A 23,693-nucleotide genomic window follows, 5' to 3' on the forward strand; every position below is an offset into this window, starting at 1 on the left:
AGAAAGAAAGAAAGAAAGAAAGAAAGAAAGAAAGAAAGAAAGACAACTATCAGACAAAACTGAGGCCCAGATTCTCTAAGAAGCTGTATCTGAGAAGCATCAACAGAGGACTGGGATAGAGCTGTGAGACATGTGGAGTTTCACAGACAGGACCTGGGACCTTTATGATTGAGGATATGGAATGAAAGAAGTTGCAGTGGGGTAAGCAGATAGGGAGCAGTGCCAAGCTGGGTTAAAGCAATGACCTGCTGCCATTCTAGAGAACATCAATTCATGGAATGCTTAGGTCAAAGTCCACATGGTAGAAGAGACCTTCTAGGCGACTTAATCTAAGTCACAGCATAGACATCTGCTTAGCACTCCTTGTGTTCAGTCATCTAGCGATCATTATAAAAATACCTGTACCTGTGCTGACACAAGTCTCTGGAGATACAGTGCAAAAGAGTTGATGATAGAGCTGGGAAGATAGCTCAGGGTTTGCTTTGCAAGTGTAAGGACCTGTATATCATCCCCAGAACAACTCATGAAAAGACAAACAGAAAGCAGCCTCAGAAGTGTGCACTTGTAGTCCCAGGGCTTGGGAGATGGTGACAGGTTGATCCTTGGGGTTCACTGGGCAACCAGCCAACCTTACTTTGAAAAGTTCCAGCCCAGTGAGACATCCTGTCTCCAAAAGATGGACAGTACCAGAGAAGTACCAGGTGTGACATTCTAAATAATGCTCTATTTGGACACACACATACATGCACATGCACATTGTAGGCATGTATGTACTCACAATCCACATGCATGTATATGGTCAGGAGTCATACATATGGTCAGGCATCTCTTTTTAGTAATTCAGCGTCTTTGGAAATAGTCTCATTTAAAGGATACTGGGGGGTCTTGACTCCCCAAATTAGAGAAAAGGGGTACCCTTAGAAATAGATTAGTGCAAATTTCCATACTTGTCTTCCACTTGGAAGGACCTGGGTTTGATGCAGTGTTTGCATAGCCAATAACCACACAGATTTAGCAGGAGAGGCAACCAAATGAATGTCTGAACTCAACCCTGCAGAGATGGACGCCTACTTATTCGATGCCCTGAAGGGTCCACAACAGTTCCAGAGCTGGGTCCAATCGGTAGCACAGTCTCCCTTTTCAACTTTATGCTCCACCAAATACTTTCTCAAAGTGCCTATGACTTCTTGTCATAGAAATAAAATCCCTATTTTTTCGAAATGTTATATTATTTTATATATGTAATTATTGTCAGTGCAGAGCAACCCCATGAGAATACAGACCTGAGTACCAGATAGTTTTGTCTCCCTGAATTATTGGATGTTTGTGAAATAGATAGATAGATAGATAGATAGATAGATAGATAGATAGATAGATAGATAGATAGATAGATAGATAGATAGAATTTCTCCAAGGGTTACAACTCACAGCCTTGGACAGAATTCTCCCTGTCATCTTACATAGGCAAACCCACAAAGGGAACACCACGAGTGTATTTATGTATAGCTTGTACTCTCTTACTTTCTCCCTGCTGCCAGCTACTGAGTCCAACCATTTGGGATTCGGCAACTTACCCGGACTACACAGTTGCTAAAAGGCAGGACCAGCTGCTGGCCTGGGCCTCCTGAAACATAGCAGTCCCCTCTAAGCACCAAGACTCTCTAGCTCTGTTTATCTCTTCATGGAAGACAAGTAAAATCCATGACCCAGCTTGTCACTGGGATGAAGTAAGTCTGCACAGGTCCCTGCAACCCTCAGCACACACACACACACACACACACACACACACACACACACACACACACACACCTAGATCCCTAAACTTAAGACAGGGACTAGTTCATATTAGAGTGTGGTGTGTGTGTGTGTGTGTGTGTGTGTGTGTGTGTGTGTGTGTGTGTGTGTCTGTACTCACACACAGTATTCATGTGGATGCACATGTATATAAACCCACATGGATGGTGTGTGAACCAACGCTTGTGGAGGCCAAAAGTCAGCCTTGGATATCCTCCTTCAGGAGCCATTTACCTTCTTGTTTGACATAGCATCTCTCATTAACCTGGAGCTCCCCAAGTAATCTGGGCTGACTGACCAACAAGTACCAGAAATCTGCTTGATTTTGCCTCACCAGTGCTGGGGTTACATGTATGTGCCATGCACTTTGTTTTTAAAGTGGGTTCTAGGGGTAGAACACAGATCCTCATGTTTGATCCTCATATACTACAAACACTTCAACAACTCAATCCTTGGCACATTGTGTTGCCCAATATAAAGGCTTATTAACTAAGCAAATGAAGAAATAGGCACCTAAACAGATGTTGATGGATGTTGACGGATGTTGATGGATGTTGATGGATGTTGACGGATGTTGACGGATGCTTACCTTTCCTGGATTCTGAGCCCCAACTTGATTTAAAGTCTCAGGTACTTTGATGCTTTGTTTCCACATGGAGCGAGGGGCCAGGAAGAAAAGAAAGTACGGTCAGTGACTTCCGGTATGTATAGCACTATTGGGACTTTAAAAGGTATATCATCTCAGCTAATCTCATCTTAAAATGAGCAATACAAAACGAGCGGACATTTCTAGAATGGAGCGGACCCACAGGCCCCTTGTGCCCATATATACAGGTTTCTAAATGTTGCAGGCTAATGGCTGCCTCATCAATTTCTGCCTCCACACATCCCCCAGAAGATCTGAAAAAGAAAACAACATTAGGACTTCTAAAGACCAAAGGCTCAGACTCCCAAGCTTTGCAGTCTTCCTTTTTTTTTTCTTTTTGAGGCAGAGAAGCAGGAGAATATTAAGAAGAGCACAGGAAGCTAAAAATATCTTCAAAGCTTATGTAAATTCAGTGCACAGAAAGGCCTGGCCTTTGGGCTCCAGCTGGTCTTCGGACTGACTTAGATGCCCTCGGCATGTAGATCCAGACAGTCTCAGAACCCGCCCATCATTTGTAACCTTTTAGAAAATCTTCCTAATTGTGTTCCATGTTCTTTAAATGTATCACCCTTGGGAGTTGAGCTACAATATGCTAATGAAACTATTGAACAGTCCCAGACACCCCCCCCTCCCGGCTCTTAGGAGAAATGTACAGGTCAAAGACATCCATCCTTGGAATAGCAGGCGCCTTTGAGAGGGGCTGGATCCCTCACCATTAGCATGTTAATAGGGATGGAATCAAAAGATCACTCAATCAACATCCAATGAGGGCATCCTTCAATCAATGGCACTGCTCATAAAAGTCTCAATGCCACCGACATTGCATAAAAACAATTACTAATTGAGAATTAAACAAACTTTCATCTGATGTAATCTTGAACTTCCCCCCTTTAAAATAATGCAAGTTCGGAAGCACATTTGGCTTCGTGATTCCCTCTGGCGGATTCCATACATGCCGGAGGTATTTCTCTCACAGTTAATTCTGTCCTTCTGGTTCACTTAAGAAAATGAGAGGGGTGTCACTTTCCCAAAGGCCACAGTGCTAAGTGAATAAATTCTGGGTGGGAAGAAGGCTGTCCCCGAGAAAATTTTAACCCTGGATGATCCAGGCCAGGGTGGGGTACCGCTACATTGTTCTGCAGTCAACACCTACTATGTGTAGCTGGACTCGTACATACTCAGAATGCAGGCTGTAGCCTGGGGAACAAATAGCTTTGAGTGTAGTGAGGATGCCATCTTACTAAGATCACAGGGGTGGCCAGGAACCAGGTGGCCAATTACTCTCTGAAAGAACAGCTTCATATCAATTGTGTTAATTCAGCTAGCACAGGCTCTTTGGCATCCAGATGGATGAGCTTTGAATATCCCCATCAGACGGGACAATGCATTTTGTTTTCTAGTCTTTGTACAGCCTGCTCATCCTTGGGCTGAGAACTGGTCCTGGCTGAATTTCAGTATGTTCAGCAAGAATATTAAAATAAAAAAGGGTGTGGTGTCTCACACCTGTAGTGTCAGAATTTAGGAGGCTTTTGTAGGAGAATTGCCATAAGTTGGAGGCAAGACTAAGGTACACAGTGAGTTCTAGCCCAGCCAGGGCTATAGAGTGAGACCCTGTCTCAAAACAGAGGGTGAAAGGCTATAGGAGCAAAAAAAAAAAAAAAAAAAAAAAAAAAAGCCAAACAGGAATCCCAAACTTTTCAAGTCAGGGTCTTGTCATCTCTGTTAGGTTAGACTTAGAATGCTTTGATTCCCATTGAAAATCTGAACAAGCTTACAAACGAGTGCAAAGAGGTTCCTTTAGAACCAATGTGGCCCTGCATGTGGATCACTTGGAGCCTTCTGCCTCCTTAAGAGAATGGGCTGACCTCCCATGACAGTTCCAGCCTCCATGCTCATCACTCAACATCCCTTTCCTGTCTCCTTCTGACAGTCAAGGCAAGGGTTTGCATATGCAGCTGCCACCGGCAAAACATGGGGCCACCGCATGTCCAGACACTCCGTCCTTCATCCAAACATGACACATTGGTTGCCAACTGGCTGAATTGGGTCACAGACGTATGTGAGAATTTTTTTTCTATGACCCATGTGTGAATGAGCATACCCACACCACAGAGCAACATTGTAGTGTTATGGAGAGGTGAGGTTTTGCTATACCGCTTTGTACTCTCTGTGGATCAAACACACGCACCCACCCAGGAGTGATCTTTGGATCCAGGAATGAAAGACACATACATATTAGCTTAATTTTAAAATTCATTGGCTACCTCAAAGGCTGGCTACTCATAAACCTTCCCCTGCTACCCCAGGCTGAATTGGGGAAGTAGGCAGTGGCCATTAACCTGAAATCTCACATAGCTGGTTGGCTTTATCTCTTGTCACCCTTGTGTCCTGTCCTTCCTCCCCGAGTCAAGGCAATTCTGCATCTCCTTCTCACTGTGTCTTAGCTGGAGCAACTCTAAGAGTCCCACCCCATCACCCTTTTCCCAGCTATTGTCAACTGGCATCTTTATTAATCAATCAAAAACCAATTGAGGACAAGGACCTTTAACATTTGGACACACAGAGTCCCGGTTCAATCAAAGCATTAGAACCAATCTCCAACAGTGTTGGACATATTTAAGTGAGGTCTTTATGCCACAGTCTGCACTGAGTCTCATTGCCATGTCTGTTAGCTTCATTTATGTCTGGCCACTGAGAATATCGGCCAGTGTCCCCCACGCCTTTGCCCTTATTTTAATTCTTACCCAGAAACCTGTATGTTGGAGCATGCAGCTTTGTTAGGAAACACCCCAGGACTACAGCTCCTAATCAAATTAATAAGCAAGACTCCAGTCCATCCAGTTTCTTTTCTCTGAGGCACAAGCAGAGGTAAGCACAAGAAGGCTTCTGGAGAGTGATAACTCTTCCTCTCCCCCTACTCCTTGATGTGATGTTACCTGCCTTGGTTGCTTGATGCAATGCTAGCTAGAAGGCTTGTGTGCAATTGTTAGCACCCAATATTAAGGATGGCAAACAATGTTAATTATATTCAGTGTATTCATGCCGATTAATATATGAACACTGATTATATTAATGTTAATTAATGCTAATTTTAGGAATTAACTGTGCTAGTTACCCTGATCAATGTCTACGGCAAAAATTGCTGTGGAATAATGATACTCTTTTCCATTGGACCCAGCTGGGCCATCAAAAGCTACATGAAATATTTGGAGTAGCCGTCACTGGTCAGTGGAAGTTGATACAGGTGTTATAATATATCTGACCCTGTTCTCTGTAGGCAGATCTCCTTCAAGGTAAAAATCCAGAGGTATCTGGATTTATGCCAGTATTCTCAAGCCATGGCATCCCATCAAGCTTATAATTAGTCAGAATCTCTGACCCTTGGGGACATTTGACTGACAAACTCCTATTAGTGCCTCCCACACTTTTGCCTCCAGATTAAGCAATTAATCCTCTCATGATTTTTTTTTCCTTTTTTCCTACCAAATTGGAAGAAGCCCCAAGTTACAGACAGATGGTGGGTCACCAACCTTGCTTCTTGAGTTTCCTCAGCCTATTCCAAAACACAGCCCAACAGTGCCTGCCCTCGGAGTTCCTGTTCCCCAAAGAAAATGATCTTTAGAGTTGACCAGGCTCATCTCTAGCTGTGGATGGGCCTTTCTTTGAATGAGTCTGAAGAAAGGCTCTGTGTCAGAGGAAATAACACACAGCCTTTTGGTAGAATCATCTCCCCAGGAATAGTATTTCACATTATTGATTTAGTTTAAATACAAGAACAATGAGAACAATGACATCTGCTCTTTTGTATGGTTCTCTTCAAAGATATTATTCCCCTCATTATTTATAGAGCTCCTCCTTGGATTAAATGCTAGAGAAGCAGATTACCCTCCTTGATAAGTGAATGTGCTTTGTTTTATTAAATAAATCCATCACATATTCCTCCTCACAGCGAGTAAATTCACAGGTATGTGTTTGCTCAGTGAGAGTTCTTATCCTTAGCTGAAGGCTTCTAATGACTTATCTCCTCCTCTCACTGGTGCTCTCTCTTACTCCTCTAACTGCGCATGCCTCTTTTATCACCGTCCACCTCTTCATTAAGAATGAATAAAGTAGGGACAGTAAGATGGCAAAAGCTTGATAACCTGAGTTCAATCCCTAGGTCTCCTAGGGTAGAAGAAGAAGAGATTCCCTCCAGAAGGTTATCCATGACCTCCATGCCTGCACTGTGGTACAGTAAATGAGTTGGGGAAGATCATCAGTTTACTAGACTTTAATCCCAGGGCAGGCCAGTAGCCTCCAGTTGCTCTATTTGGATCTAAATGTGACCTCAAAGAACATTTGAAGGATATTCCCCAAAACTGTTTCACCATTGGGAAGCATTGCAATATATTTACAAGGTGAACCTCAATGGAAGGTTTTAGCTAACTAGTAGATGTGCCTTTGATGGATATTCGGGGATACCAATATTCTCTTTTTGTTTTCTGGACACGATGAGGTGAGCAGCTTTGCTACAATATGCAGTCCTTGCCATGACATGCTCTTTTCCAGAGAGTCACAGCAACAGAGACAATTTTTCTGAGTTTTCCAAAACTGTGAACCAAATATTTCCTCTTTTTAAGTTGATTGTATCAGGAATTTTGTCATAGTAGTGGGACTCTGGCTCAGATATCAACTAATCTTAATTCCAAGTTCTTTCTTACTCTCCAAAAAGAGATACTAAATGCTTTAAAACAATGAGAGACCCTTGAGTTGAAAACCAAGCAAAGGTTTGTCAATAGTTGTCATGCTCTATTTTTAGCACAATAGCATATCCCAAGTCCAAATTTGCATAACTAAAGTCAAGGCAAGATCCATTATTTCAAATTTCCCTCAAAGCCCCTTTCAATAGCTTGGAGAGAAACTCATGAAAAATCTATATTTTTAATATTAAAAAGACCAAGATCTGAAGCAATCAGTCCATAGGCTACAAACTCCTTAAATAAATTAATTCACACTTTATCCTTTGTCTGGAGGGAAATAAAATTGTCAGTTTATTAGGCCTTGGGGAATACTCATGAGGAATGTGTGCTATCACAAATGAAGAAAAAACCCTCAGTCATCCTCAGTGAAGCTGCCTCCTATAGCAGATGGGAACAAGTATAGAGACCTACAGCCAGATATTATACAGAGAGAGAGAGAACTTGCGCCACTGAGCTCTATATGGGCTGTCTCCATCAAATTCCTCCCTGCAGGGCTCAGGAAACCTGCAGAAGAATGTAGTCCAGAGGGGATGGAGGACACTAAGAAAACAGGGCCCTCTACAGTAACATTATCAAAGCTCATAGGAACACACAGAGACTGGAGCAGCATGTACCAGTCCGTACCAGGTCCTCTGCATCTGTATTATGGCTTCTAGTCTGGGCTTTATGTGGGATTCCTGAGCATGTGAAGGAGTGGATCTCTGGTTCTTGAGACTTCTCTTGTGCTCTTTCCTTCTGTTTGTCTTGTCCAACTCTGATGTGATAGTTTTTATTTTACATTAGTATATTTTATTTTACTGTATGTTTTATTATTATTCCCTACAAATCTGTTTGTTTTCTAATGAGAGACAGAAAAGGAATAGATCTGGATGGGAGGACAGAGGGAAGGAGCTAGAAAGATTAAGAGGAGGATCATAATCAAGATATTATATGTGAAAAAAATCTATTTTCAATAAAAGGAGAAAAATTAATCATTTGACCTAGGACCATTACATTTATTTCTATGTAGTCCAGTCTTTAATTTTTCTCAGTAATCTAGTTTTTGATAGACTGGTCTTGACATCTTTAGTTACATTTATGTCTGAGCATTTCTCTACTTTGCTTTTGCTACAGAAAGTAATATTACTGTAATATTTCCAATTAATTATTGAAAGATAAAATAGCATCGTATTTTCTATGGAGACAATCATGCCACCTACAAAGAAAGACATTATTACCTCTTCTCCACTCTGAATGCATTTTCTTTTTCTTCACTTATTGCAATAGCTAGCGCTTCCAGTGAAAAATTGTCACAAGTAACAGAGACCTCTTTTGTTCTGCTCCTTTCTTTTTTTTTTTTTTTTTTTTTTTTTTTTTTTTTTTCGAGCTGGGGACCCAACCCAGGGCCTTGCGCTTCCTAGGTAAGCGCCTACCACTGAGCTAAATCCCCAGCCCTCCTTTCTTTTAAGACAGCAATAATTCTACCTTTTACTATATATGATGTTAGTTATAGATTTTTAACAAGTGTTATTATAAATTATTTCCCCAGTTCCATCATGCTTCTACAGGTTTTGTTCTTCTTTATGACTGAGTAATACTCCACTGGGCTTATAGACGCACTTATATCCATCAATTTGCTGATAGGCATATGGGCTGCTTTTAACGTTTAGTTACTATTGTAAATAGTGCTACACTAAGTGTGGGTGTGCAGACATTTCTTTGGTGTGCTGACTTCATTTGTTTTGGAAAACACAAAACAACCTAGAGAAGAATAATTCAGTCAAACAAAAGGTCTAATTGTGTATCCAAAGATACTCTCTGCTGCCTTCTATATGACTGATCGAATTTGCACTCGCTCTTCCCAAACATCGTCCAGGAATTCCTTCTTACCATATCTCAACAATATTTATTTTCTATTTGTTTGTTTGTTTAGCCATTGTCATTCTGATTGGTATGAATTGATGTCTCATCACAGTTTTTACTTAGTTCCCTGATGACTACTGAAACCAATGCGTTCTTATGTTTGCTGACCATTCGGATTCTGTCCTTAGGGATGTTCCATGGAGACACGCCATGCAGCTCACCTGCTGGGTCTTTAACTAGACGACCTGTGCTTCATTGCCTTGCTTTTTGTGTCCTTCACTGCTTCCAAGGTGCCAATCTACTCTCTTCTTGCTGGCCTTGATTGAGATGAGGACTGCAGTCACGTGCGACTTAGTCGTTGTGCATGAAAAACATTTCACTTCATGCACATCCCTGGTTTGCTTTGAAGGTCTCTCACTTTTAGCACCAGTTTTTAAAGCAGTTTGATCATGATGATTCCTGATGGAAAGCTCATGTCTGTTCTGCTTAGGGCTTATTCATCTTCTTATATTCGTGGATCTATGTTTTTTATCAAAAAACTTAAAAATTGATCACTTTTTTCTTTACATGTTTTTTTCTCTCTTCTTCCTTCGGGGACTCCACTTATATGAATATTAGACTTCGTGTTTTCCCACACCTCATAAAAGTCTCTCGGTGTGTTTCTCTATGTGTTTCATTTTGGAAGTCTGTTGTTAGCTATAGGGTTTTTAATACACGTCATTATTGAGAATTTCTCTTCTACCTCCAGTTTTCTTCATTTTGCAACAACTGACAGGTTTCTTGACAAAAAACCCTTTGATTTACTGATTTCCCTTCCACAAATACACTATTCATCTTATCTAGTTCATAGCTAATCTGATCTAGCAAATCGTTTTTGTTTGTTTGTTTGTTTGTTTTAAATTGTAGACTTCAATGTTTTCGTCTGTAAAATTATTTCCATGTCTTTACTTAACTTTTTCAGCATATGGAAATATGTTCCAAGCTCTGTTTTAATCCCCGTGTCTGCTAGTCTAACATCTGCATAGCCTCTAGTTTGCTTTCAACTGATTGATTTTCCTCCTCATTAGGAGTCCTGTTTTTTGGCTTCTTTGAATTCATATTGGTTTTTTAATCGGTGTCAAACGTGATGAAGTACCTTGATGAGCACTGCCGGGATTTATATTTATGTCTTCATAAAAATATACTTGATTCTTTTCCTGAAACTAAGTTCAGATAGTTGGAACCTCAAGGGTTCCTTTTCATCTTGCCTTAGATACCATCAAGCAGCATTTAGTCTAGGGATAATTTTGTCAATTCTGACTTTGACTACTCTACCCTGAATAGAAGTAGAAGTTCTTTTGACAATTTTTTTAATATATCAGGAATGCTGTCAGGCATATGAGAGTTGGATTGCCTGAGGGGAGGGTGCTTGGCAGTCAGCCCTGTCCATGCTGCTGCTTTACACCTTCAGATCTCTAGACAAATTCATGGCCCTATGACACATTATATAGTTTATTTAATAAACATATGCGCGTAAGTATATCCATCTTATCACTTTTACAGAATTTTATTGTCTTCTTTCTCCTAGTTTACATGCAAGATATATCTATGATACGTATGATATGATTTTGTAGTTTGATCTGTGATGCTGGGCTTAAGACATTTAATGTGACAAGCTTTTCAATGATTTACAACTCTGTGTTCCTCTGTTTATTGCTGTGTAACAGTTTTCTTCAATGTTCAATGTTCTTTTTCAATAAATCACTTTCTATCTTCATGGATTTTGCGAGTCAGGAGCTCATACATAGCACAGTGACACTGGCCTTCTTCCCTTTATGATGTCCAGCAGACAAGTTGGAAGGTCTTAGCTGGGTGGATCATGGAAAGTATCCAGAGTTCTCACTACCCGTGTATTTAGTAGTTGACGCAGGGCATCATCTACAGTCTTACATGGTAGAAGTCATAAGAGCATCACACCAGGTTTGTCCCTGTGGTTTTTGGACTAATAAATAATTTCAGTACAGTGGCAGGATGCCAGCACCAGCATACAAAAAAATCAACATCATCGCCATGTGCTAGAACTATCTGTAGAAAGAAACAAGAAAGCAATCTTATTTACAATAGCTACCAAGATATAAATTAAAATAAAATACACACAAGTAAAGTTAGCTAAGGAGATGACAGATCCCTATGAAACAAAAATGAGAAAAATTTTAGAGATCATTAAGATGCATCTGATGTATGTGAATATTGGAAGAGTTAATATTGCTGAAATATAGTTTCTTCTCAAAGCCACCCATAGATCCTAGGCAATCCCAATCAAATAAATGATGACTATGTTTATAAAACAAACAAAAATAATCCTAAACTGTTTACAGAGTTATGAAATACCCCACCTGCCAAAGCAATACTGAAGAAAAAGGAGGAAGCTAGATACATCACGCTATCCAACTTGAAAATATTGAACAAAATGATAGTGCCTAAGATGCAGGGCACTGCGGCCTGTGGAATCAGAGGCATAGACCAATGAGACAGAAGAGAGGGTATGTTTGTAATTTTGATGAAAGTGCCAAGAGTACACACTAGGGAAAGGGCGGGCTCTGCAGTAAGAGGTGCTGAGGATGCTGGGTATCTATATGCCAAAGAATGAAACTAGACACCTTTCTCTGACCATGTAACAAAAATCACTTCAAAAAAACCCAGATATAAGTGTAAAAACAGAAACTACGTACCAGGAAAAAAAAACACAGGAGAAACACTTTATGATATGTGTTAGGGTAGAAATGCCTTTGGAGATAACCTTAAAAGCTAAGGTATCAAAACAAAACAAAAAATCAACTAACACACTTCTGAGAAGGAAAATAAACAGTTGCTGGAGTGAAGAGACAGCACGCTCACAGGGTGGGAGAATTATGCACAAACTGTCCATCCAACATAGGATTAATATCCATGCTCTGTCAGGAACTCAAATTACTCAATGTGTGTGTAGTCTAATTTTTTTAAGTGGGCAAAAAGTCTGAATAGACACCTCTCAAAGAAAGCCTTTACACAGAGAGGAGACATAGGAAAACATAGCCAATACAAATTATCATGGAAATGCAAACCCACATCTTGAGGAGACATCATCTCACCCTAGTTAGAATGGCTACTTTCAAAAAAGACAAAATAAGATCTGAGAGATTGCTCAGCAGGTAAAGGGACTCACTGATTAAGCTTCATAGTCTGAGCTCATCCTCCAGAGCCCACCAGATGGAAAGAGAGAAGTGACTCCCTCAAGCGGTCCACTGACTTCCACATACGTACTGAGACATGCGCAGACCCATACAAATATACACAACTAACTAACTAACAAACATATAAATTAATGCAAAATAACATAAAGCAGAAGACAGTGCAGCAGAAATGATGAGAAGGACAACTCTTCTACACTCTGATAGAAATGTCAAGTCTTCATGGAAAACACCATATAGGTTCCTTAAAAGGGGAAATAGAAATACTGTATGAAGGAGAGATCCCACTCCTAGGTTGGTAGCCAATGACAAGGAAATTGTGGTATCAAAGAGACATCTCAACTCCAACCTTCCTTGCAGCACTATTCACAATAGCTAACCTGAAATCAACATAAAGTTTCATTAATAATTATTTTAAATGTAGAATATATATTCACAGTGAATGTTATCCAATGAGAAAGAAAGGTATTTGTAGCAATAAGGATAGAACTGGAAGACATTATGTTAAGTGATATAGTATAGGCATGAAAAGAAATAACTGCACATTCTCACTGATGTATGGATACACTTGGTTTCCTAGAAGTAAGGAGATGAAGTGGTTATGAGAGGCAGGAAAGGGCAGAGGAGAAGGAAATACAGAGAAAACTGGCTTCAAACTCATTAGGGGAAGCTAGGAGGAGTTCTCTGGAGCACCTTAGCATAACTGCACTTAGCAAGAATTTATTATAATGTATTTCCAAGTACCTGGAAGGATAGATTTTTACTGTTCCTCCCTACCCACCCCCCAAGAAATGATAATTGTTTGAAGTGATGGGTTTGATATTTATACATAATTTTATCTTTATACATCGTGCATATGTATCAAAATTTAACATTCCATCCCCAGGTATGATGTGTCATTTGGAAATAAAATAGTGATGCTGTTAGACAAGCCAGATTAAAATATAGAAAAGGGCATGAAAGACACAGAGGTAATTGGAGGAATACAGTCATTATTTTGGTTTGTGGAAATAGTTTTCACAAGTCTGCATATACATTAAAAGTTATTAAACTATGTACATTAGACATGTGCAAGTCATTATGTGTTTGCTACTCAACCCCCAAAGCTACTTACATATTTGAATGCTGAAAATGTAGACCATATGCCATTTGTACCGCTCTGTGGCCTTTTTGAGAAATAGAGACACAACTTGGTAGGCTGTGGATCCCTCTATAAGGTTGGGGGGGGGGACCTCTGCTTTGTGAAGATGCTGTAGGGAACAGAGACGATACTCAGTATGTCAGGTGTGGGAGCCAGGAGTGTTCTTTCCCTCCCCTCTCCTGTCAGTGACTGATACGAAGGCTAAATAAGAATCTCTTGGAACTAGCAATCGGTGCAGCTCCCACCCGAGGTAAGAGAGGCTCAGAGATACCCGAAGCACTGGGGGACTCCCACCAGAAGTGAGGTGCAGGGGTAGATGATGTTGCCCAGAAGACAGGACGCTGCTGCTGTGAAGCCAGACATAGCTTCAAAACTGAAGGAAGGAGGGGACTTGGTGACTCCAGATGCAACTTGCAGCTGTCGTGGGAAGCCAGCCCAGGCCAGCCACCACGGTGCTGTGTGTGTCCTCGAGGAGAAAAGGGGCAGTGTGTGACTGAAAGGACTGATTCACGTATCTTCATAAGGTTTTGGGATCTGAGCCACCCAGCTGGGACATGATGTCTATCCGAATCGAAGCACCCTCCCCACGGACTAACAGTTCACCTCATTTCAGACTGTGGAGTGGCTGGGGCTTGGTAGCACCAAGGGCATCCTCTGACGTCTGTGAAACTCCTGTAGGGCTACCCCCCAAGGTGGAGTAAAAGGACTCCATCGCAGCTTACTGAGACGGACAACAATGGCTTGTTCTACACAGCCGTGTAGGGGCTCGGGGATGAGAAGATCGCTGTATCGATGGTTTCTAAAAAGAAATTGTTTAAAAAAAAAACGGGGGAAGGGGGCGCCAAAAAATTCACCCTGTGTTCAGCTCTGCCTCCCACCAAAGCCCTCGCTAGGGAAAATGGAGAGAAAATTGCTCTGTTCTCCTTTCTTCTCTGAAAGCATCACTGTTTGGGGGTCCCAGATGGATTCTTCTCAGACTCACATCCCTGTAGCATTGAGGTCCCGGGGCTCTGCATCAGGAAGCCATGATTGTGGACAGTCGGAGTCCTAGGGTTGCTATTGCCGTAATAAAACACCATGACTAACATCAACTTGGGGAGGAAAGGGTTTATTTCTTCTTACAGTTTATTGTTCATCGTCCAGGCAAGTCAGGGCAAAAACTCAAGGCAGGAACTTGGAGGAAGGAGCTGATGCAGAGGCCATGGAGGGATGAGTCTCACTTCTTGTTCCTCCTGTCTTGCTCAGCCTGTTTTCTTATGCACCCCAGGACCACCGACCCAGGGTGGGGTAGCACCCACAAAGTGTTAAGCACTCCCACCGGCTAAGCGTGTGCCCCTAGGGCTTACCTGGAGTGTGATCTCATGGAAGCCTTTTCTCAGTTACATCTCACTCTTCTCGGAAACTATACCTTGTATCAAGTCCAACAACTTCCAGGATAGTTACAGAAGGAACTTCAGTCCTTAGCTTCTCAGGGGTCCTGGTCAAGCCAGCACGACACCATAAGTAATTCCTGGTGCTTGTGAGGCAGAATAACCCAAAAACCTGGAGGCAGAGAGTGCCATCTATCCATGCCTGGGAGATGTGAATATGTAAAGAGTACCGTCGCATACATTTTAATGTTAATGTGATGCCTTCTATTCAGTGGCTTAGAAATAACTGAAAAGAACCAAAATTAGTATCTCAGTGAGAAGGAATATTTTTACCTCTCCAAGGAAAATAGAAGCGAGCAAACAACAACATCAGCAAAACCCCCTCTCATTATGGTGACATGTACTGAGAGGCAATGCCTGGGGATCTGCTGCCAGAGATCTCCCAAGCGAACTCTCTGAGTGGATGGTACAAGCAGCAAAGTCTAGATCCTGCCGAGAGGACGTCCATAAAATCCAAGAGAACAGCTCTGTTCAGACAAAGTACAGACCGGAAACTTCTTAAGCATTTTCCCTGTAAGTTTCCAAGTCATTTTCTGAGCACTCAACATTTCAATGGACTCATATTTGCCAGCAGTAAACAACAGCAACAACAACAACACACACAGAGAGAGAGAGAGAGAGAGAGAGAGAGAGAGAGAGAGAGAGAGAGAGAGAGAGGGGAGGGAGGGAGGAGGGAGGAGGAGGGAGGAGAGAGAGAGAGAGAGAGAGAGCGCTATCACAGATGGATAGGGTTGGCCAAGAGAGCAGCCCTCTCTTAATAAAGAAAGAAAAGGAAGCAAGAAAGAAAATGGGGCTTTGTGGGAAGAGATTTGCTCTAGGTGGTAGGAGAAAGGCCTACCAGGGACATGTTAAGTCCTAGGGTAGTTGTCTAAATGACAAAACACACCCGTTCCTCAGGAACAGGCCATCTCGCACAACCTGACAGTTCAAACAAACATAAACAACGCTTGTGCTCCCTTTTCTATGCCGCAGGCAAAACGTTCCTGCATAGTCATTTGATGTGCACAGTAACGAAGGCAGAGACTATGCTTTCCATAAACAAATAATTTTGTTAAGAATGCAAATCAGATCCGGCAGAATCTTCCCCCGTGCAGATTGCTAATGTATTTTAACCACCACATATATTCTTACATGTTCCGTTTCAACAAAGCCTCTTTTCTCTCAGTTGGAGATGCCAGATTTGGACCGCGTATGTTACATCTAGCCAAGAGAACATATTTCCTCCCGAAACATGGCCTTGACAGCACAGCAAAGTGTGATTAAGTTGTATCACAAATAGGTACAGCTCCATCCATCTGGCAAGAGGGGAGTCTTGCTACCTCATTAAGAAATTTAATGATCTGGGCTGATCAAACATCCCCTTACAGTTTGAGGAAGTGAAGTGATCCGGTTAGATTCCTGCAAATGGGTGGGAGCTGCTGCCGTCTTGCTGTCTTAATAGAACAAAGCTAGGTGTAGGGACCTAGGAAAGATGTAATTTGTACGTATTTGGGTCAGCGATGCATACACAGCAAAGGAGGACTGCACAACTTTCTGGAGATTCTTGGCCAGTAACTTGTGAAACACTGATCCGATTGCTTGGAATTTTTTAAAAAATAATTGGCTCCTGCTGGCTGGGGCCCCGTGCCAACACCTCATGGTAATTCATTTGTGACATTCCTAGAAGAGAGAATGTGCTGGAAGAGATGTAGTGATGTGCTTAGGGAAGAAGCGTGTCATCCTCCGAAAAGACTGCAAGAAAGGTAGCAAGCAGCAGGAGGCCAGCAGAGAAGTGTCTGGGTTTCCAGGGACAAAACTCTCAGTTTAAATGGAAGTTGTATGACCCTTTCTCCTTTACTCCCTTTCCCCACTCCAAGGAAGACTCTCGGTGGGACATTTTCAAAAACCCACATATCTAGGCTTAGCTGTCTACCAGGCAACCCCAGATTCGTGGTTTCTAAAATCCTTGAACTCCACGATTGTGACTTTGCTAAGAATCCACCCAACATGCAATTTCTCAGCTTTTGTAGCCATTGCTCAATGCTTGGAAAGAAATACGTGTAAGCTTCAGGGAAAAAAAGGAAAGGTCCAAGTTAGTCCAACTCTCCTGGAAATAGTAAGAGCTGAATTCAGCAAGGAGATCATAGAAGGAAAAGACTGGAAGAGGAGCCAGCTTCTGCATGAGTGACTTGCCTTGTTGCTGTGACAATGACTGAAAAAAAGGAGGGATGGCTTTGCCTCTAAGTTTGAGGTACAGTCCTTTGTGGAAAGGAAGAGGCAGCAGCAGGAGCATGAGGTGGCAGGTCAGGTCACATCACATTTGCAGGAGTTGAGGCAGCTGCTTAACAGTCAGGAAACAGAGAGCAATGACTTTCTTTCTCCTCTTCTGTCAGCTAGGGACCCCAGACCATAGAAGGGTACTGCTTACACCCATACTTACGGTAGATATTTCTATCTCATTTAATTTAATCTAGAAACAGCCTGTAAACATACCTAACGATAGTTTCCATGTTTATTCTAAATGTCCTCATGATGACGGCAAGATCAACCACGACAGCTTCTAAAGATAAAAGGAGCGAAAAGAAGGAAAGAATATGTTTTGAGGGATTAGTTATAAAAATGGGTAATACCTGAATGTTCTAATGAAAATAGAAGGACATTGTCTGGTACATATTGAGTTGTAGGACATACAAAAGTAGCCCCCACCTGTTTGCCAATATATTGACCAATAGTCCCAAATGGAAATGATATTCTTCAGTAATGACACTATCAAGGAAACCATCAAGGGCACAACAGATACATCTGTGGTTGGAGAAATCTGGATACCTTATGGTGCAAACAAGGCACTTATGTATGTTTTTCCCCAGAGCCATCTGCTAGACACCAAGATGTCATTGGTATCTGCTGGTCTATGGATAAAAGCAGCAAGGTGGAAATCCAGATCTAGAAAATTGTGTCGATTTGCCTACTGACAATATTGCAAATGTCTCCACAATGCTATGTAGTGACCACAGAAATCACTCCAAAGAGGACTGAGCTGTTGAATGTGGAATTACCTAAGGTTGGCAAAGGTAATCTTACCTGAGGGTTAAGAGCAGGCAATAGAATCAACTAGTTTCTAATTGTAAGAGAGATAAAAATTTCCCCTGTCCTTTCAGAGGACCTTAATCTGATGGAACAGATAAAGACCATGCTGCTGGTATCCAAGCAGATCATTTTCAGAAAGATAGTTGATGGCATGGATTCTGTCGCCTTTAAGACAGGTGTTGGTATATAAAGCAGAAATCAGCTGCCAGTAGTAAAGGAGCTTCCATAAAGCATGGTACCTATGATTACTGACCTAGGATTAGGGCAAGGCTCCAAGACTGAGGTCCTGGGAAGGAACTGGGCACATGGACAGTGATAGGAAAGAAAGATCCAAGAACTGATTGCTTTTCTACCCCTGGTGCTCTGATAATTTCTTGCTGAACCTAGGTGGTCTGGCCTGCTGAGTGGAATGAAGGCCACAGATTTTTCTACCAGATCTTCCAAGCTCCCCTCAGAGATGGGAAGTTCTAATAAAACACAAAACCTGATTCTCATTGGCTCAGGAACTGGAAAAGCCTGAGTGCACAGGGAACAAGCTATTATTGCTGGCACAGGACTATGCTGAGTCAGGCAGGGAAGCTAATAGGAATCTACACACCAGGAGCCTCCAAATTCCCTCAATTCGGAGCCAGCTTCTTAGAGAGACAAAGTTGAAAGAGAGATACAAATATAGGGCCTGTGGTTTAATGGAGACTTTTTATTTATTTATGAATGCAATTGAATGAGAAGTATTGCAAAATATAAACATCAGATTATCTTCTCTTACATACTTAGTGGATAAAAATATAATAACATGAAATTCATTCTGTCCCAGGAAATTGGAGATAGATGGAGGTAATACCCCTAGACCTTCAGGAGGAAAAAAAATCTGTCTGGTGGTGTCATTAATTAAGCAGAGCATAAATATTTATTGATCATTACTATGTGCAAAATATTGCAGTCAGGGCTGTGTAAGATTTGAAAAGAAATAGAGAATGCCTCCTATGGTCAGGGTTTTCTAGACCAGTGGTAGGGGAAGAGAGGGAGAAGGTGAAAAGCAATGCTCATTAACCCTGCAGGTTCTGCCTGTGTTACTTGGACATTTTACGTCCATGGAAGGTCATTATGCCCACATGTGCAGCAGACAGGGAGTGCTGAAAAATAACCCCCATCGCCCAGAAGCAGCCCTCCACCACCAACTCTACAGAGTTGCCACATAACTATCCCAGCTCTTTGCTCCACGGGTGGGATGATTTTGGGCCACAGGGCTGTGTACCTTTTCCAAGTGTTTCCTCGTGGGATTAAGCGCTGGTCAACCGCTGCGCTAGTGGCTTAATAACTCAGCCTTTATTACTCCCCTTCCCTCCTGTGCGCTTCGCAAATAAATGACTTGCCCTTGAATCGCTGATTCAAGAAGGCGGCTCTGAAGAGAAAGATGAAAAGAAGAGGGGAAGGAAGAAGAAATGCAGCTACGTCTTCTGGGGACACAAGACAACCGCCAGCTGCTTACTCTCAGCCCCACCCACCCACGCTTCTAAAGCCTTTTCTGCAACGCTGATTGTTCAGCAGTACAATGGTGGGGATGGGCAAGGCATCTGTGAAAGTTCTGCAGTCAGCCTGACAGGAACCACCGGCGCATCCTCCAGCACATCAGTCCTAGCTTTGTGGTCACTCAGTCATGGTTCCCTTTCCGCCCCACACCCTTCTGCTAGGTAGTGGCTCACTACATAAAGGTGATGGCCATGTCCAATGAATTGAAGACAAGAACCTAATGGAGAAGATGCCAAGAGGCCAAGTACAGCTCAAGGTTAACTTGCAGGGAAGGTAGGATACAGCTTTTCTGGGGGTTCAGATGGAGAAGGGGAAGGATGAGTCCAGCAGTCTAATGGGAGGAGAGAGATGTATGGATTCAGAGTCAATGAAATAATGCTGTTGCCTGTTGACTCTCCAAACTCCAAGAGTCCTCCTCTTAGAGGGGAATGCTCCGCTTTGTGTATTATTAGTGTGGATCTCTGCCCTGTCACCCGCAGAATTAGCAGATGAACGTCCTTGCTTCACCTCACTGTGCTCCAATTGCCCACCCCCATCCCCACAGAAGCTAACATACAGTCCATGGCAGTCAGTCAGACTGCGTGAGGCTCCTTCCAGGCCTTTTACTGCACTGAATGTACTCCAAAGGTAAACTCTGTTACTAGATAACAAATTATTCTAAAAAGTGTGGCTTAAAATAACAACAAAAATAGTTATGGCCTCCGTTTGTCTTGGTCTGGCATTTGGGAGCCCCTTGGCTGTGATGTTCTGACTCAGGACCTCTCACAAGGCTGCACTCATGGTGTTAGATAGACCTGCAGTTACCAAAGGCTTGGCTGGAGATGAGGACCGTGCCAGCATGAAATACTCACATGATTTGAAACAAGAGCCTGTATGTTTTCACTATTGGCAGGACACCCGAGTTCCTCTACACAACGACTTTACCCAGGACACATTTTGAGTGACAGTATGACCTCATGGCTTGTGTTCCCTCAAATCAAGTTATACATAAACAGAAATATAGAAACCCACAGTGTCTTTTAGACACTGGAAAGTCATACATTATCACTTCTACAATATGCTGTTAGTCACAGGCATCTCCAACCCAGTACAGGCGGGAAGAATCAAAGAGTGTAAGAATCAACGTCAAACACCAGGACTTATTTTTGGAAGCTTCCCATCACATTCATTCATGGACGTTCAACTCCAACATTCAACTCGTAAGCACCCGTGTCCTGCAGTAATCAGAAGCTGTGGTCATGGAAGCATCAGGCTGGATACAGGCTGATGCTAATCTCCAGTAACTTGCTGGGTTCATCTCATTTTCTAAGCTTGCTCCTCCGGTCTCCTGTGAGTACTTTTGGCTCCCACATCCTTACGAAGGGCTTTGAGTTGCTGAGGACAGCAAAGTTAGTTTCTCCTGCTTGAAAACAAGAAGCACATCTAACATAGATGATATTGGTCTCCAGGCAGTGGTGGTGAGTTTATTTGATAAAAGTTGGGGAGGACAACTCTACACTTCTGTCTGAAGCAACTATTGGGCTTTAAGTACCAAACGAGTCCCTCTTAACAGGCACATGCATTGGTTTTGAACAAATATATCTCAACGCACACGACCACACAGTGAGTCACCAGTCACTATTCACCTGCCGTTGTAGTCACAGCTATTGTTTTTAATCCCATATCTGGACCTCCTAGCATAAGTATGAGCAAGTAGGCAGTGGTTCTATCCTTCCTCGACCACAGAAATGCATAAAGCAACCGTGGTACGTGGGCTAGCTGCATCTGCTTTCCCTGAAATGTAAAATCTACATCAATGTGGCCTCGGGCTGTAATTCATCCTGCAGAGCAATATTGTCAGCATCAGATGTAGTCTTGTTTTGCAGAAGTCTTAGGAGCTGGAATATTACATGTCTTACATTTGTTTTTATTAAATTTTTAAGTGTTTTAAAGGTCAAAAAAAAAAGTTGGGGAGGAGAAGGTACTGTGTCGTAGAGAGTTACATTTCTGGAAGAATGGAAGAGGGACATAACTATAAGTATCCAAGAGAAAAATATAAGAATCATTAAGCCGCTCTGAGAACCAGCAGGCTTCACAGAAGACAAAGTTGAGAGATCAGTGCTCAACAAATGGTCATGGCTTTTCTTTTTTTACTTTTCAACCAACCAAAATCCATCTTCACTTTGTGTAGGAGCCTCCAAATTGCTGAAGAGTGTGCAGACCATAGAATTCAGACCAATCCAGAAACACATGAGAGTCCATATTTTTAGTTTATTTATTTTTATATTTTTCCCTATAAGGTAGGAGTTGTGTTTTTAAAAAAAAGAACGAGGATATGTTTGGTAGAGGCACGGTATGCCTCTGTGGGGAGGGGAGTTGAAGAGGGAGTAGAGGCAGAGAGAGGAGAGGAGGGGGAAGGGGGGCTGGCCAGGAACAGGTGGAGAGAGAGGGGACAAGGAAATGGGGAGAGAAGAGACAGAGGGTAAGAGAGTAAGAGGGTGAGGAGGGGCAAGCAGCGCCTTTAATAGTGAGTAGTCAGGCATACCTGGCTGTTGCCAGGTAACTGTGGGATGGAGCCTAAAAGGAATGCTAACAGTAGGTTCATCTCTCATTTTATAAACTTGTTCATTTTCTCTTTTTATATATCTGTGTCCCATGGCTCCCAAGCACAGTCCATTGTTCTGAAAGTTCAAGGTGCATTTGCATCCTTGTGTATGCTGTTGCAAGGACAGACCATTGCACTTGCATGCACTTAAACCTGTTTAAATTGTTGTACTCTAGATCCTGCTCTATTCTTTCTATAGCAGACACACTAGCTATGCTTTGAAGAGTCATCCATTTGACATGTATTTTCATTTGATCAGTGATTTCCAACTGTTGTGGGGGATGTCATAAAACACCCCTGCCACATTTTGTTGTTAAATTCTCACAGGAATTCATACTGGATTTCATTCAGCTTCCGGGGGAGCACATTTGTATAAGACCCTTGGCAATGTATCCTTTGCATTGGGACAACTGGGCAAGGAGCTTTGTAGATTTAATTCAACAAGGTTGGACCTAATTGTTCTTTAGCATGCCCCTGTAGTCTGTCTTTCTCTACAAATATGTACAGGTGAAACACTGAGCTGAAAGGTCCATAGTACTGCCCAACATTCAGATAACATAAATCTAAGTTAATTGTTGCACTACAGATTATATTCAATTCCATACTTTTTAAAGTTTTTTTATTAGGTATATTTCTTTACTAACATTTCAAATATTATTCCCCTTCCCGGTTTCCTGTCCATAAGTCCCCATCCCCTTCCCCCATTTGGGTATCCCCCCCATACATCCCCCTTATTGCCCCCCATATTCCCCTGCACTGGGGGTCCAACCTTGGCAGGACCAAGGGCTTTCCCTTCCACTGGTGCCCCAATAAGGCTATTCTCTGCTACATATGCATTTGGAGCCCTGGGTCAGTCCATGTATAGTCTTTTAGTCCCTGAAAGCTCTGGTTGGTTGGCATTATTGTTCTTATGGGGTTACAAGCTCCTTCAACTGTTTCAGTACTTCCTCTAATTCCCCCCAGGGGAGTCCTCAATTCCATACTTTTGTCATGACCTAATCACCTTCTAGAGATAGCCCTCCTAATAGTTTCACATCGTGATTTTCAAAGGACACATATTCAAATCATATCAGAATATCATCATTAAGGGAATCTATTTATGAATCTCTAATTCAGCCTTGGCAGGTCTCCCTACCCATGTGAATCCTCAACACCTCCTGATGCATTTAGATGAGCCATATAGGCAAAAGAGAAGCTCTCTAAGAGAGCCGAGCTTCTCCCAAACTCCTTCTTGGCACTGAGCATATTGCTTGAGTCCACCTCTCTTCCAGACACCAATAAATCAGAAGACCACCAAAACTGAATAAGCCATACATGTCAAGTGGGGAAATGCAAAATCTAAATGATTCAAGAGTTGAGGGAAAGTGGACCAGCTCTGGTTTCCCTGCCCAATAAGAAAAGAAATACAAGGTTACAGAAATGTGGCATATCTGACCCTGGAAAACAAAGAGGAAAATGAATTCTCCTATGTACATCAGATTTCAAACAACTACCACCACACAAACTGGGATCCCAAAATACCTTCTACTATTGTGATTGATTTCCTGCCAACAAACAATAAATCACCATTTATATGAGTTTGGTCATTTTACTATATACTTGCAGGAAATAATCTTCCTAGTGGTGGTGGCCCATGCTAGCAGGACAAGCGGAAGAGGTGGAGCCAGGAGGATCACACAATGAGGTCATTAGTTCAACAAACCAATGAAGAA

Source organism: Rattus rattus, chromosome 8 (genome assembly GCF_011064425.1).
Source record: "Rattus rattus isolate New Zealand chromosome 8, Rrattus_CSIRO_v1, whole genome shotgun sequence".
Taxonomy (NCBI): Eukaryota; Metazoa; Chordata; class Mammalia; order Rodentia; family Muridae; genus Rattus; species Rattus rattus.